Source organism: Tenrec ecaudatus, chromosome 1 (assembly GCF_050624435.1).
Source record: "Tenrec ecaudatus isolate mTenEca1 chromosome 1, mTenEca1.hap1, whole genome shotgun sequence".
NCBI classification, from domain to species: Eukaryota; Metazoa; Chordata; class Mammalia; order Afrosoricida; family Tenrecidae; genus Tenrec; species Tenrec ecaudatus.
In genome coordinates, this window is record NC_134530.1 from 1,668,802 (window position 1) to 1,685,966 (window position 17,165).

Consider the following 17,165-nt stretch of genomic DNA (forward strand, 5'->3'; position numbering starts at 1 on the left):
ATGGTAGTCCGTAAGTCCCTCTTCAGACTCACACAGCTGCAGGCCAGTGACACCGAATGGTGAGCCAGGAAGCAGGAAGATCACAGGCCGGTGGGTACAGAGTCTCCCGCAGTCAGTCGGTAGACATATGGCAAGACACCAACAGCTGAGACTCGGTAAACAGAGTCTCAGCAAGCAGGGAGGCATGGAAATCAAGAAAGCGCAGTTCCCAGAGTCCTTCACGCTTATAGAAGCCTTGTGACATCAAGGAGTTGTCATTGGGCTGTGGCTTGATTGACAGGTTGGATTTCACCCCTGTACTCTCATCCATCTTCAAGTTAACATAAAATCATCGAACTCCCACGACCCATTTTACACTTGTCGCAGGTTTTAATGTTTTCTGCTTTCTTTTTTATTAAGGTTTTCTCTGTTGTGCTTTGTTGTTGTTTGTTTTTCTGTTGATTTTTGTTTGTTTTTGTAAAATGCATTGTGGTGATGATTGTACAACTCTTAATATGACTGAACTTTTCTGTATGTTATGTGAATCATATGCCAATAAAACTTTTTTTTAAAAAAGGTCCTTGTGTTATTCTGGGTGGGTTGACTAGAGAAACAAATTCATAAACACTCATGTGTATAAGAAAGAGCTTTATATACAAAAGCAATTGAATATTGATAAAACATCCCAGCCCAGCCCAGATCAAGTCCATAAGACTGATATTAGCCCCTAGGTCCGATACCAATCTATAAAGTCCTCTTTAGACTCACAAAACCCATGCAATGACGCCAGATGCAGGAAGATCACAGGCCAGTGAATGTAAAGTCTTGTGGATCCAGTGGAGGTGGAAGCATCTCAGTGCTAGCAGAGGTCTCCACGTGGCTCCTCCAGCTCCAGGGCTCTAGCGCAGCTCCATGTGTCTTGTCATCAGGAATAGGAAACAGAGAGTGTCTGTGCCCCACTTCCAGCTGCTTATCTCCATAGCACCCCCAAATGAGGTTATCAAGCTACGACCTGATTGACGGGCTAAGCTCCACCCTTCACTCTTAGTAGTCTCAGGTTGGCACCAGATGATGTAACCACCACAGTCCTCAACAGGCTGAACTGATACAGTGGCTGCAACAATGGGCTAAAACATAGCAAGTGTGAAGAGGAAGCAGAATTGAGCAGTGTTTTGCTGTGTGGTAGATAAGGTTTCTATGAGTCTGAACTCACTCAAGAACCAGTAGCAAGCCCTAAATACATCTCTCTGTTTAAGTAATAAATCAATAAACTAAAACCTGACCCTCCTATTCAAACAGTTCAGCCAACTAAAAAATGATTGATTTTTTTAAAAATCGTCAGACATAACTAATTGACTAACTCACTGCCATAGAGTCAGCAACCCTATAAGACAGAGAAGATTTACAGTAGAAAGCCTCCTCTCTTCCTCACAGAGTAGCTGGTGGTTTCAGCTAGCAGCCCAACTCATAACTCACTATTCCACCAGACCTATAAACTCTTCCTTCCCAAACATCTCAGCACAGAGATAAAAATACAGTTCTCAAATACTGTGCATATTCATTCTAGCATTGTATATCCTTTTGTCTTACACATCGTTAGGGCCTGTGAACTAAAAAAATCTCTTGATAACTAAGTGTTAATACAATTATTGCTTTGTGTCTAAACCTAAATAGTTTTTAGGTAGATTTGTTTTATCACATTAGTTTTATTGATTAAAGAGATGTATACAGGTAAACCTGTTCCAGTGTTTTAACAGACAAACTACTTTCCTTTTATCTCTCATTAGTAGTCTGATAATCGTTATTTGCCATAGCTAGACTTATTTATTCACAAATGCCCTTGTTTAAGAGATCAGCATGTAATTTCCTCTGTCATTTGTCTGCTAATTGATATTATTCATTTCTTCTAGGTAACTTTCCTTCATTATGAAGCCTTTGTTCAATTATCTGTGACTATACTTCTTCATAGGAGCCCTGGTGGCACAGTGGCTAGGCGCTGGGCTGCTAACTGCAAAGTCAGCAGTTCGAGGCTACTCCTTGGGAGAAAGATGGGATGTCCTACTTCTATGAAGCGTTTGTCTTGGGAACTCTTAGGGGCGGTTCTACCCTGTCCTGTAGGATCACTGTGAGTTGAAATGAACTCCAGGGTAGTGAATTTGAGTTTTTTGATGCTTCTTAATAACCACCGAGGGCTGACATTTTCAACTTCTTTTTTTGTTGTTTTTGCCAAATTGGCAGTCACTAGCAAACACCTCCTGTTGCTCTTGAATTAACACTCCTATGAAATGATGGAAGACATTAATAAAATTCATTAAAAACCGGCTGGGTCCATTCCATACTATCAATGGCAGTGCCACCCACTGACCTTTACCTTAGGCTCGCACAAAGCATAAGGTCACATCTGAAAACTTTATTGCAAGACAGACCAGCTATTCTGATAACAACTGTAATTGCAATCGAAACAGCTTTCTCGGGGTGAGCTCAAAGGTCAAAGGTGAGCTTTCTCCAAGTGATGGCTGCAGTCTGCAGACCAGTGCCAGGACAATGTTAGCATAGGGTTTGTTCCGAAATCAAGTAGCAGATTTGCTAGCTATTGATTAACCTGTCTTAAGACAAAGGTTTCCTGAAAATGTATGGGGCTGGCATTGTTAAGAATATCACATGGAACCAAACGGCATGAAGTTGAAAACAACTTGCTTAAAACATTAAGTCTCTGGGACTATCCTGCATACAAGGGTTCCAGGCCCTCATTTGCACCTCAACCCCTCTGGGAACAAGATATGGCCTCCTGCATCTGGTGAAGGTGTGGATTAAGCCTTGGTCTGCCACCGGCAAGGTCAAGGTCAAATCCACCAGTGGTAGGTGGGAGAACGATGCGACTTTTAGTTGCATAAAGATTGTGGGTGCCGGAGACGCTATAGAGTCACTGTGAATAGACTTGACTAGAGGGCAATGGGTTTGGCATCTGAATGACCACAGAGGTAAGATAACCTTAGGAATCGAGTCCAGTCTAGTCACAAATCCTAAATTAACCATTTATGCCAAGTATTTATTTTAATCTAGTTTAATTTTATGCCAAGTATTTATTTAAATCTAGTTTAATTTTAACGCTCTTGGTCAACACTTTTTAAAAGCTACGGTTTCCTCTCCAGAGGGGAAAAAGACAGGTCCAGGCTCGATCTCTCCAACCTCGGCACTAAACCCACAGTCCCAAGTGCGCACGTTCCGGGTTTCCGCTCGGAAGCCCTTCCCTGACGCGCAGGACGGCCCTCGACCGGAAGCGGAAGTGCGCGTCCTCGAACCCGGTCCGCGGCTGCGCGTAGGTCACGCGGTGGGTGGTCCGGTCGGGGTGGGGCTCCTGGATCCGGCGGCGGCCCTGTCAGCTGTCAGGTGACCCGCAGGCCGCCGCCCCGAGACCCCCTCCCCGGGAGACCCCGGGCCCGGACGCAGCGCCGCGGGGCGCCGAGGGGGGGGCAGCCGCGCGCTCGGCGCGTCCCCAGGTAAGAGCGCGCGCTCGCGGGCAGAGGGCGTCCCCGGGGGCCGGGCTAGACGGGCAGGGCCGGCGCCCCCAGACGCCCCGACCCCGCGCGCCGGGCGCCCTTTGTCTCCTTGTCTAGTCGCCGCCCAGCCCCGGGCCCACCCTTCGCCCTGCTTTGCAGCTGTGTCCGGACACACACACACACACACCCCCGCCCCGGGCTCCTCTTTGTCCTAGTGTCTGGTTGCGGCCCAGCCTGCGGAGGGCCCTTCGGCCTCCCCCGCCACCTCCCTGCCGTCACACTGACGCACACGTCCCAGACGCCGTCCTCCGCGCCCCCTTTATTCGCAAAACCGCTGTCAGGTACCGGGTGACGTCGGCCTTTTGGAGAAGCAGGGGCGGCGTCCGAGTTCAGGTGTGTTCCTCAAGGGGGTGGGGGGGACAGCCGTGTCCTCGGTCACTGTGGCCCTGCCTAAGATGGCTCCTCTTTGTGTCCTGCGCTCCTGGGGGGTTGCTGAGCCTCCCGAAATGAAGATGGGGGGCAGGGGCGTCGAGGGGCCCGCGCAGGAGACTGGTGAAGAACCGAGGAACGCCTGTGCGGGCGCTTGGGACCCGCTGGAGGGCAATGTCAGGAGGAGGCTATGTGGGAAGGGGCGTGTTGTCCGGCGTTTCTTTGTGAGGCAGACATTTTCATCGTGATGGAGCAGAGATGAAACGGCCCGTCCCGGGCGGGCTGATGGGAACGTGATGGACAATTTTCACAGAGGCCGTGAGAATTTGTAGAGATCTCAAACCGTGTGTGTGTGTGTGTGTGTGTGTGTGTGTGTGTGTGTGTGTGTGTGTGTGTGAGATCTGTGCTAGATTAAATGCTGGGGCTTGAACCACAAGGTTTGCTGCCAAACAACGGCCATTCTTTTTTTTTTTAATCATTTTATTGGAGGCTTGTACAATTCTTATCACAATCCATACATCATCCATCGTGTCAAGCACATTTGTACATTTGTTGCCATCATCATTTTCAAAACATTTGCTTTCTACTCGAGCCCTTAATATCAGCTTCTCATTTAACCCCGCCCTCCTCACTACTCCCTTCCTCATTAACCTTTCATAATTCATAAATTATTAAAATGTTGCATATCTTACACTGTCCGACGTCTCCCTTCACCCACTTTTCTGTTGTCCGTCCCAGGGAAGTTATATGAAGATCCTTGAATCAGTTCCCCCTTTCTACCCCACCTTCCCTCCACCCTTCCCCGTATTGCTACTCTCACCACTAGAATGGCCATTCTTAAAAGTTTGAGCGCTTCTCAGAGCACAGAGCTTGCCTGTTCCCCTGGCCAGACAGCGAATATTTAGGAACGAGGGTGAAATGGGAGCAACCAGAGCAAAATCCCTCTGCAGATGCTAAAGCATCAGCCACGCAACAGTGTTGCCAAAGATCGGCTCTTATTTCACAAAGGAAAAGAGTCGAGTAGGGAGTTCCTGGGTGGCTGAAAAGGTTAATAGCATCACCGCCGAAAGCTTGGCGTGTGTACCCACCCAGACGTGCTGCCTGGAAAGTTCTATGAAGCCCATTTAAATCCACCCTCAGCACAAGCTCTGTCTTTACCTGACTTGCATTGAAGATCCACATGACTGGCATGTTTGCTTGTTTGTGTGTGGTAGTAGCACTTCCCTTTTGTTTTGCTTTGTTTTGTTGATTTTCCGTCACATTTCCAACCAGGTGATCCGAATCCATTTACCTTTAAAAGCCCCTTTGTTGGGGCCTGTGGTTCCTTAGGCAGGACCTCCAGTAGGTGACCACAGCCCAGGGCAGCATAGAATCTTTGAAGCAGCTGCTCTCCTCTCTGTGTCCCGTGGGATTTAAATTTCCCTCCTTTCCACTGCATGCTTGGACAAAGAAATGTCTTAATTATTTTACAAATGATTGATTTACAAAGTTGGTTTTGTTTTTCATTATCCCCACGGTGCTGATGTTGTACGCATCCTCTTTTGGTGTGTGTAAAGATATGTGCAGCAGAGCCTTTTCCCGCCCTCTCCTTACTGTGCCCATTCACACCCCTGTGGAGCAGAAACCCGTGCCTCCCCCGCCCTCCCTCCTCCCACCTCTGGTAGCATTTAAGTCAGTGTATCAAATGGGTTCTTTGTGTCTGTCTCTCTGATTTCATTTAGCATAACGTCTTCCAGGGTTGCCCGTGTCATAGTATGTATGAGAACTCCATTTCCTCCTGTGCCCAAGTACTCTCCCGTCTTCTTTACCCACGCATCTGCAGTGAAGACTGGGAGGTTTTGCCCTCCTGGCTTTTGGGCTGCTGCGAACCAGGGTGTACAACGTGTCAGTGCGCCACTGTTGCCAAGCCCCTGGGGTGTGTGCCCAAGCAGCTGTTGTTGGTGAGTGCTGCCGGAGCTGTTGCAGACAGCCCGAGGGGCCCGGGGGTTTGCTCCCCCGTCCTCTGTACAGAAGTGGGCCCCACCCTTCCCCCACAGATGGGTCTGCTTGGTTGTCAGCCTGCTGAGGCCTTAGCCACCACATGCCATCAGTGCACGAGCTGGGGCGTAGAAGCCCAGGTGGCTGCCAGCCCACAGCGGCTCGGCAGGGAAAGGTGAAGCCTCCTGTCCCTGTGAAGTGGGGCCTCGCGTAGTTCTCCTCGGGCTGTAGGGTCACTGTGAGCCAGAGTGACTTGGTTTGTCTTCAGGGTAATGGTCCTCTGAACATTTTGAAGAACTGTCAAGTTTCCTGCACAAGCGGGCACCATTCCCATGCCCCCATCACGTCCTCCACATTGCCTTTGTCTCCTGATAACCGCCATCCTCCCAAGGACCAGGGGTCTCTCGCTCAGATCACTTGGGTTTGCGTGTCTCTAACGAGCAGCCTCCTTTCATGGTTTTTGTGGCCCTTTCTTTGCGTGTCATCGTGGGTGAAGTGTTGCTGCTGTTTACCATTTTTACAAATGGTTGATTTGTTATTCTGTTGCTGAACAGTGGGATTTCTTTACCGTTTATCCTAAAAGCTCAACCTTTCCGTGGCACTAGGTAGCACAGAGTGGCAGGGAAAAAGGGGAAGACTCGAGCAGACAGATGGATACGTGGCTGCCGCAATGGTCTCACACGTAACAGCTGTTTGAGGATGGTGCCGGCTGGCCTGTGTTTTGTTCTGCCATGTGTGGGGTCTCTGTACATCAGAATCCAGACTCAGCAGCACTAACTACACAATACCAAATCCTTGAGATCCAGAATTCCTGAGGACAGTGCAGCCTGTCAGAGGAGGGACACTCACATTCCACAAGCCATCTTGCCCCATCAAGTGCAAACCTTCAGCCCAGCTCCAGATCTCGGAGTTCCCCTGAGGTAGCACCACGGGCTCCCCTTGCATTTGCTCACGTTCTGATCCGTACCACCAGTGTGTACTCCTCCCAACCCTCATCTGTGGACAGTCAGACGTCCCCTCACAGAAGGATCACACAGAGGGGACAAGCCAGCCAGGGTGCAGTATAGCACTGATGAAACACACAACATTCCCCTAATTCTTGAATGCTCCCCCCACTATCATGACCCCAGATCTACCTGACAAATCCGGCTAGATATGAGCGTGTACACTGGTACAAATAAGAGTTCTCGGCACGTGGACTCCAGGATAGGTAAACCCCTCAGGAATAGTAATGGGAGTGTCCATACCATGAGGGTAGGGGGAAGGTAGGGCGAGAAAGGGGGAAACATTCGCAGTGATTGATGTATAACCCCCTACCCCCAGGGTGACAACAGAAACATGGGTGGAAGGAGATAGTGGACAGTGTAAGATATGAAAACAATAAGAATTTATAATTTACCAAGGAATCATAAGGGAGGGAGGGAGGGAAAAAAGAGGAGCTGATACCAAGCGGAAAATGTTTTGAAAATGATGATGGCAACATATGTACAAATGTACTTGATACAATTAATGTATGGAATGTGAGGAGAGCTGTAAGAGCCCCCAGTAAAGTGATTTATAAAAAGTACGTGTGTCCCCCGCCGCCGCCACCTCCCCGCGCCCTGGTGGGGAGCACCAATAGAGCCTGTCTCATGGCCCGTGTTGATTGCGCATGGCGGAAGTCACAGGTTGAGCTGTGGGGCTTAGGTGCCAGATGGACTCGTCCCTTCCCAGCGTCCACCAGGGAGCACTGAGGCCTGTCCTGTACGAGACTGGGCTTTACATTCTTACCCACACAGCCTGCCTCCCCCCAGTAGTCGGCGTCCGCATCCACTCGCCAGATCTGGAGGAAGAGTCCCAGCTGCTCTGCGGTCCTGACCTGCCTCACGCAGCAGCCTCTGGACTTCCTTCTGCTCAGCTCCTCTTGTCCCAGAGCCGAAAACCAGGCGCACGGCCGTGTGGGCCATGCAGACCCAGGCGACCCTGTAGGACAGGGTCACACTGCCTTTGTTGTGGTTTCTGAGACTGGCTGTTCATAAGAGTAGAAAGGCTCCTCTTTCAGATCCCAGGGAGAGCCGAGGAATTTCGAACTGCCGGCCGGATGGTTAGCAGCCTGGCACAGAACCACTATAACAACAGAGCCCCATTCTCTTCTCACAAGTAGGTGTAGCCTCTGCCCAGCAGCTACAGTGTAAGCCAAGCAGACCATCAGTGGTTCTACGTCGGCCAACAGTCGCTCACCTAGGCAGACTGAGGGGTGGCTCCTGGCTGGAGTGTGTAGCCACCCAGTTCAGTTAAGCACCGTTTCGTTTTTGCGTTTTTCTTTTTTTATATATATAAGATGTATAGCTGTTCCTGCCTTCTCAGCCTTTACACAAGAGGCCCTCAGAATCGGTTAAGTCTTATCGTTCAGGTCACTCTTGAAAGGGCCGCTCGGTGGACAGAGGGCCTCCCTCCGTGCACTCTGAGTGCAGACTCCGTGCCATGGTGAGGCTCAGAAAGAGGTGGGCCCCATGTTAAGCGACAGAAGCCTTCATCATGCAAATGCAAGCAAATGGAAGGGGACTTTTAGCAGCTCAACCCCCCCGTGTGGAGGCTTCCAGCCGACAGAAACCGAGACACTTGCTTCTGTGCCCCCCTCCTCGCATTGCTGGTCACTGAGCCAGCCGTGAGGCCTGTGTCAGCAAACCCCCTTACACGCCTCCGTAGTAGGCGCTGGTCTCGAGCCTGTACAACGGGTTGGACAGTCTGTGTGCGTCCTCTGAGATCAGAGTCATGGGTGGAAGGACGAGAAAGCAGAACGCACAGTATCTGCCCGTAGGTCTACAGACTCACATGGGGGCTGCTTTATAAATCCTGGAAAACCTGGCGATCTGATACCTATGGGCCTCGCCCGCGAGTCAGGCGAGACAGCTTCAAGAGGAAAATTATTGCAGGGAAGATTCGGAAAATCGATCGTATTTCGCTGCCTGCCTGCTGTGGGGCTGAGAAAGTGCAGTCGGAGTGGGGTTGGAAAGAATGTCTCTGTGGGCGAAAAGGAATGCATCCATTCCCCAGGCGGCAGAGGACCACCTGCCAGGCAGTTCTTGTGGCGGGGATGGCTTGTGCAGAGGAAACAGGGTGTTTGTATGGGGGCGGGGGGGGGGGGGATGGTGGAGCGGGTCATTTAAGACCTGGCTGGTGACTCCGGCTCTTTGGAGGCCAGTGGACCGCCCCTGACGGGCATTGAGCATTCCTATACTTTACACAGATCTTGAAAAGGACAGCTGGGGCCGAATGTGGCGACCCAGCGAGGGGAGACAGAGTAGGGAGAGCGAGAGGTTGGCCGGGGCTCAGGAAGATGGAGCAGTGGTCTAGCTAGACTGACGTGGCCCGTCCACAGGTATCTGCTGACAGACAGCTCACACTCTGAGGGGCAGGCTCCCGGTCGTGAACGCCTCTCATTCTTGCACATCACTGTGCATCCTTGTAAAGGGGTCTCGATTCAGCAGTAAGGGCTGCGGTTGAAATGAGATAGGAAGGAGATGTCTAGCGTACTGTTGGAGTAGCAGTGGTGACGTGTTGGGTGCTGCCAGCAGCTCCCCGGGAGGAAGCTGAGGCTTGCTGCCCTGAGACCATGTGGGAGCCGGCTTGGAGGGAAGCAGAGTGGGAAGCAATGGAAAGGGGCAGGAGATAGTTCTTAGAGAAAACCCAGTGCCCTTGTGGGCCGCTTTGTTCTGCTGTTGAAGGCACAGTGTCGGGACGCTCTCCCAGCTGGAGGACTGGGGTGAGGTGGTTTGTGAAGGAAGGAAAACACCAGGTGCCTGGAGGCGGGAAGGGACTGCAGAGCAGCAGGGAAACGCTGACCGGGCATTGCCTTTCAGCCGGCCCTGCCTCAGCGGCTGCAGGTGGCACCAAGTGCCACACTGACTGGCCCTGTACCGTCCTCGTGCCGTCGGACGTTTGAACCTGTTGATGCCACCAGTGTGTCCATCCACGTCCTTGAGGATCTCCTTACCAATCACATATTAACAACGACACAAAGGACATTGCAAAAACGAGGTTTAAGGCACAAGAGAAGGTTTAGCTGCGTATAATTTAAAAATGGGTGAATTGTGATGAGTTCCTGACAAAGCTTGAAGAACCTGTTCTCCCAGAAAATGCACCCACATTAATATCAAAGAACAATGCAAGTGTTCACCTGTGAGGGACCAAGTTACAGAGTTAACTTCAACATTGGACCCTGGCTCCCCTGGAGGAAACCAGCTTCAAGTTTCCCAGCTTGGCCAGGCCTGTTGCTTCCCCTGCCCCTGGGATGCATGAGTTCCCCGGCTGTAGTCTTGTGGGTGGAGAAAGAGCCCCAGAGCCGCAGGAAGAGTGTGGGGTGTGCTCTGAGGCTGGAGCTCCCTCCACCTTCAGTGCACGACCCTCAGGGGAGACCATCGTCCTGACCCTGGGGAAGCTCACACCACTCACTCTGGGGACTCAGCTCTGTCTCCCCCATCCTCCTGCCCTTCCAGGTCTCCAGCAGGGTGCAGGAGAACTAGTCCAGTCCAGGCAGCTGGGCTCTAGGGCGGCCGGCCGTCTCCGTCTGTGAATCGCAAGGACAAATTTCCACGTCTCTGACTGGTGTGTGGACCAACATTGTTGATTTGCCTCCAAGCTGCCCAGTGCTGTGTGTCCACCCCCATCCCTCTTCTTGAAGTGGCTGCTGGGCTCAGAGACAACACGGCATTCCCTTGGATTTCTGGAAAACAGAGCTACAGAATGGTAAGTTCTGTAGAGAATGGGGTTATTTTTGCAGTAGGTGTGTGATGCTGGCTGTGCGTTACGTTGGATGAATGGGAAAGCTGACGGGACGTCAAGAGACGGCACCCCGGGCAGCACGTGAGGGCCCTGCTCCCGTCACTGGGATCACATGTGTGAAACTTCAAAAGCTGGATGCCTGGGGTTACTTTAAAAGCCGGCACCCTGAGCCATGACCCGCAGAGCCTGAGGACACGGGCCTGCCCTGAGTCCACATTCGCCCTTGTTCCACTCTCTGCATCATTTTCCTGACGTGCCTCAGGCACCAGAGCATTTTCTGTGCGGTTCTAAGACCACAGCTTCCCTTCTCCCATTGTGTTGTAATTGTCAGGGGCCGTCAAGTTGGCCCCAACCCATAGCAACCCCCTGTACAACAGAAGAAAACCCCTTGTGGACGCGGCAGCCATGGCCTTGAGCAAGTGAGTGCTGCGGCCAAGCGCGGGAGCAGCAGCAGCAGAGGCGGGGGGCTCTGGCGCTTCTCTCATCTCAGCCTCCGCCTGAGCCCATGAAAGGCCAGGGGGGCCGCCCGGGTGGCTGCAGTGGGGTCTGCTACCTGAGGGTGAGAATTCACAGGGAAAACTACTATTCTTTACCAGTTGTCTAAGAGTGAAGTTGTGCATACGTCTTTTACAATAGGAAGTAATGTAGAAGAGAAAGTGGTTAATAATGCGTGTTTCCTAACGGGGGATGTTGGCGGCCAAGACTCTCTTCATTCTTCCTGGAGCGCTTACGATATATGCTGACACTGAGTTTATCACAGGTGTTTGCACAGTACTGACAGAGAGGATTTCTGTGACGAGAGAAGCACTCTATAACATGTTAGCACATGAGATGCCTGATACCTGACACCTTGTGATCACACAGCTGATGTGCTTGTTCCATGTGGGCTTTGGTGCTTCTGAGCTAGATGGCCGCTTGTTCACCTTCAAGCCTTTAAGACCTCAAGTGCTCTATCTTGGACAGCCGGGCTCCATCAGCTTTCCTCTCCGCATTTGCTTGTGCCCCGCGCTGTCTTCAGCGGCCTGTTGGGAAGGACCTGAGGAAGCTGGGCTGCCGACTTTTGCTAATAAACAGGATGTTAATGAACGGGTGCCCGTAACAGAAATCGCCCAGTTTTTGGAGCTCACTTCTGTTAAAGCTCGCCAGTGGCAGAGCAGGCACGCTGTGCTCTTACTGGCGAGGGACTGTGCCAGGACTTGAACGGGTGATGTCACGACTTAAGATTCGATGGTCTCTGCTGACCTTGCATGGACTTTGTATAAACAAAGCGCTGGCCTTTACCTGAAGCTGAAAAAATTAACGGTTTAGATACATTTATAACAAACTGATTCAAACTGTTCCTATAAAAGAAAAACTAAGACCACTTATTTGGGGGGGAAAGAGACTAAGTCTCGCCTTTCCAATTTGCTTTTTCATTAGTTCTTCCAAAGTAAGGTCTTAAAGCTGTGAGTGATTTTTCCCTATAATCCGTCCTCACGGGACCTTATGTGGCATGTGGCAAGTGCAAAGGGAGAGGACGACATTGTTAACTTTTCAGTATCACCCTCCCTAGTCCAACAAACGCCGGCCTCTTCCAGTTCCTTTAAGTCGACTTACAAATCAGCACGGATACTGTTTCCGATATTTTCAAATGTAATGTTGCTTTTGAAAAGAATTTTACTTACGGATGTGCATGTTTTGTGTATATACCTCAAGTTCAAGTTACTAGTATTGACTTCTGTTCTAAAGAAATTTTGTGAGTAACAAAACATGACAACACCTTTAATCCTAACCATAATAACATGAGTGTTGAGGGAAGGAAAGAACAGAAAGCAAACGCCGCCTGCCCGGCCCGCCCTCACAGTGGTGGTTTGAGCCCCTGCCGGCCCCGTCCCTCAGTGAGGAGCTCTGCCTTTCTCACGGCTCCCTCGGCTGCTTTGCCAGGCCTGGCCTCCTGACCACGCCGCGTCTGTGAGACAGGGAGGGTCGCACCGTCTTTGCTTCACAGGAAGATGCTGGCTGTGTTTCTTCATGTGTGTGTGTGTGTGTGTGTCCTCCGAGTCAGCGTGTTTTCTTGTTGATGGTTTTTATATTATAAACAGCTAGAACATGTCAAGTCCATGGTGTAAGTCCACATACGGAAGCTCGTCCCTGGCCTGCTAGCTCGCTGTCAGTGCTCAGGGGTATGTCCAGTGGGACTGCACTGGTTCCAGGGGCATCCTTCTCTTTGATGTCCTCTTCTCATTGTGGCCTCAACACCTTGGGCGGCTAGGAATGGGATCCAGTGGCTGCCTCTGGCGTACCGTGCAGACTGGCTCAAGAGGCTCATTACACACCACAGGAACCCCATTACCAAATGGGATTGTGACCAGAGGACAGCATAAGCCAGGGGGCTTCAGATGGTTCTGTGGGAAATTTGATGTAAAAGATGATGGAATTTGTCCCAGAGCCGTCTGAGGCCACCTTGTGTTGTTGCAGGGGACACAGTTCAACCCGGAGCACACAGCTGCCCGTGGGAAGGCCAGGACGTGTCTTTGTGCTGTGCTTTTCTCACACGCCAACCGCAGCACCCAGGAAATCTAGCGTCTCCCTAACAGTCTGGGACCACCCCTGCCCGCACCATCTCTCCAGCCACCACCCCATTCTAGCAGCCTCGTCCTTAGCTGATTGTGCCCACGGCCTCCTAAGGAGCCTTCCTGCTCAGGCTGTTACTGCCCTACACACCTGCTCTGTCGCAGTTTCCTGCTTCGCTCAGGAGCTTACAGTGGCTGACTGTGCTGACTCAGTAACCCAGGTGAACCTGGCCGACTGTGCTGACTCACTAATATGCATGAGTGACTTCCCACACGCCTCCCCACACCTGCCCACCGCCGATCCTCCCTGCACTCCCCCTGCTCTCGGGCTCTGACGAATTCGCAGAGACCCTCGACCTGTTGCTTCACATCTCTCTAAGCCCTGCTCAGCTGTTCCTCTCAGAGACCTGCTCTGAGCAACCTTGGTCAGTGACTTTCCTTTCAGCTTCCCATTGTCCTCACCCTTGCTCCATGCACAAGGCCTTCATGGGGCTTGTGGGAAATCACCTGCCACTTCCATTTTCCACACCTTCAGAAGGCTCCCTCCTCTCTGCTCAACCCCCCCCCCCTCAGCCTCTGTGTGTGTGTGTGTGTGTGTGTGTGTGTGTATGTGTGTGTGATGTTATTTTGTTAATTGACAGAGTAGGGAGATCTGAGTTTTTCAGTTGTTCATCCCAGTTATATACCTCTTCTGATTTTATTTATTCATTCATTTTTTCCCTAATGGATACACTTTGTATTTTAGAACAATTGGGGTTCACAGAAGAACTGAGGGCGGTGGACAGAGCTCCCCTGTGCCCCTGTGCATCCTCTCTCTCCCACCCCACCTCACTTGTACCCACTACAGCATCTTGCATGGAATTGACTCACAGGCAGTGCCTTTTTTATTAGTGAGCTACATTTGTTACAATTGATCAACCAATTTGATACATTGTTAATGATTTTTTAAAAATCATTGACAGTATGGTGCATACAGTATTGTACATGCCATAGGGTTTTACAATCCTATAATGTTGTGTATCCACCATTATGACCTCATCCAAATAGTTTCACTTCCCCATGACCCCTTCTGTGAACAAGGAGGCCCACACCAGCACTGACTCGCCTGAATCTGGGTGCCCCCAGAGAAGCTGTTCCCTGTCTAGGTCCTTTCGGCTTTTCCAGAATGTTACATAGCTGGAAGCTTATAGTATGTAACCGTTTCAGAGTGACTTCTTGTACTTAGCAATATTCGTGGAAAGTTCTGTGTGTCTTCCCATGACTTCCGGGAGGTTACTCTAATGGCTAAGTAGTCTTCCAGAGTCATATTTACAGTTTGTCTCAGAAGACCAGCCAGAGTGCTCCTAAGGAGTGACGACAAGGCTGTGCCCGTGTCTTTTGAGCAGGTGATCAGGAGGAACCAGTCCCTAGAGAAGGCCCTCGTGCCTTGTGAGCAGAGAGGCAGGCAGAAAGGGAGGGAGATGAGAAACAGGTGGCAGGTGGGCACTGAGGGAAGCCGAGAGTGAGTGGCAGGTAAATGCCATGTGTTGGACCGTGTTCCCCCAGGTATGTGTCACCTTGGTTGGGCCAAGATTCTTCATAGTTATTGAGTGGTATGATGTGACCGTCGTGTAATTGTGTGAAGCAAGTTGGTGGCATATCTGAACTGCAAATTCAGCTGTGAGAACCTAGCGGTCCCTGTGCCTGAGGACAATGAGGGTGTCTGCTCCAGTAAGGATTTCAGGGCTCGGAAACCCAGAGGCTTGGGGTTTTGCCCTGTCCTATGGGCTCACTCTGCGTCAGAATCCGCGAGGTAGCAGTGAGCTGTAACTGTGTAATCTTCTCCCTTGCTCAGGTCATGGTCTGATCCAGTATGGGGACTTTCCCTGGGCGTTGCCTGCACCACGCTTATGACAGGAGGTCAACGGAGGGACCTACCACCCCCAGGACAGAAGAGCCAGGAGGGGAGCTCTGGCTGTGATCTAGACTCAGGGCAGGACGATCCCAAGGCCCATGAAGACCTCCAAGGGAAGCCAAGCCCGACTCACAGTCCTCTGCTGCTGGGGGCGAGGGCACCTTGCAGTGGTCACACTGAGATCCTCTCAGTGGCCATGGGTGCACTAGGGAGGCAGCAGGTTGCAGTTCAGAATGAGGGTTTGAGATACCTTCTCAGCTGTGGTCACAGACGGCTGGCCTCTAGGCACTTAACCTGGGCTCTACCACGATCAGCCAAGGGTTACAAAACGCCAACTCTGCCAGTAAGCACCAGAAGTGCCCTGTTCTTTGGGTGAGCCCAGGCCTGCAGGCACTCAGCTTTCTCACTGTGTAGACTGGCTTACCCAGATAAGAATGCAATTCAACATCAGGCTTTGGGTTTTTATTTTGCATGTTATTCTCTAAACTCCTAGAACTTTTGTTTTGATGTATGTAATTTTCTAAATGTCTCATTTATTATTACTGAAGTATTTCTGATGTGCATTTCTATTGTCTTTTCTTCCTGGTATGATCAATACATGGATGGCCTGTGTCTGTTAATTGTCCCAGAGTTCTTGGGTAATCTATGAATCTTTTTCATCCTTTTTTACTGTCACATTTTCGTTTTCAAGGTTTCTGTTGGCATATCTTCAAGCTCGTTGACTCTCTCTGCTGACTTTATCCTGTCCCTTGGAGAACTTGGTGAAGGGAGTCTCCATTTCTCTTTTTAGTTTTGTTGCTTATCTCAGGATTCCCTGTGGTTTCCTTGCGACAGTTTCTGTCTCTCTGTGTATGTTGCCCATATGCTTTGACATGTTATGTCCTTTGTTGCATAGCCTGCCTATCGTGTAAATACATCTACATTTCTCACTTATTACCTGAGATATTTTTTTTAATTTTTCCTTTTCTTTATTTTTTTAACATTTTATTAGGGACTCATAAGACTCTTATCACAATCCATACATACATCAATTGTATAAAGCACATCTGTACATTCTTTGCCCTCATCATTTTCAAAGCATTTGCTCTCCACTCAAGCCCCCTGCATCAAGTCCTCTTTTATTTCCCTCCCTTCCCACTCCCCCCTCCCTCATGCACCCTTGATAATTTATAAATTGTTATTTTTGTCCTATCTTGCCCTGTTTGGCGTCTCCCTTCACCCCCTTTTCTGTTGTCCGTTCCCCAGGGTGGAGGTCACATGTAGATCCTTGTAATTGGTTCCCCCTTTCCAACCCACTCACCCTCTTCTCTCCCAGTATCACCCCTCACACCCCTGGTCCTAAAGGTATCATCCGCCCTGGATTCCCTGTGCCTCCAGCCCCCATATGCACAGTGTACAACCTCTGCCCTATCCAGTCCTGCAAGGTAGAATTCGGATCATGATAGTTGGGAGGGAGGAAGCACCTAGGATCTGGGGGAAAGCTGCATTCTTCATCGGTGCTACATCGCACCCTGACTGACTCATCTCCTCCCCTAGACCCCTCTGTGAGGGGATCTCCAGTGGCCGACAAATGGGCTTTGGGTCTCCACTCTGCATTTCCCCCTTCATTCACTATGTTAAGATTTTTTGTTCTGATGATGCCTTATACCTGATCCCTTCGACACCTCGTGATCGCACAGGCTGGTGTGCTTCTTCCATGTGGGCTTTGCTGCATCTGAGCTAGGTGGCCACTTGTTTGCCTCCTGAGATATTGCTTTGTTCATCCCTACTCTCTTTCCTTTTTCGTGGGTTCAGCACATGGATGGCCGTCGGTGTTAACTGTCCCATGCCTGTGTGAGGTCTCTTGCAGCAAATTTGCCCATTGTAATACATCATTGGGCTTCTTAACCGCCGTTTCCATTTACATGGATTCTAAGTCCAAATGCAATGAAACCCTCAGTTATGCCAATCTTTTATCTGTCTGTCATGATGTTGTCCAGTTGTGAGGAATTTTGTTTCATTGATGTGAAAGTAGAATCCGTATCCAAGCCTGTCGTCTTTGCTGCTCATCAACCAGCACTTCAAGTCCTC

At 50.5% G+C, this 17,165-nt stretch overlaps 1 protein-coding gene and 1 pseudogene across 1 annotated transcript in view; both read left to right on the forward strand.

Annotated features, from left to right (window-relative positions):
* On the forward strand, positions 1–11,934 carry LOC142430173 (ADP-ribosylation factor-like protein 5A; annotated as a pseudogene).
* Positions 3,344–17,165, forward strand: part of LOC142442885 (uncharacterized) — a 26,714-nt gene continuing 12,892 nt past the window's right edge. The window contains 1 exon segment of the mRNA XM_075544315.1: positions 3,344–3,479. The gene's annotated coding sequence lies outside the window, so the exon portion shown is untranslated.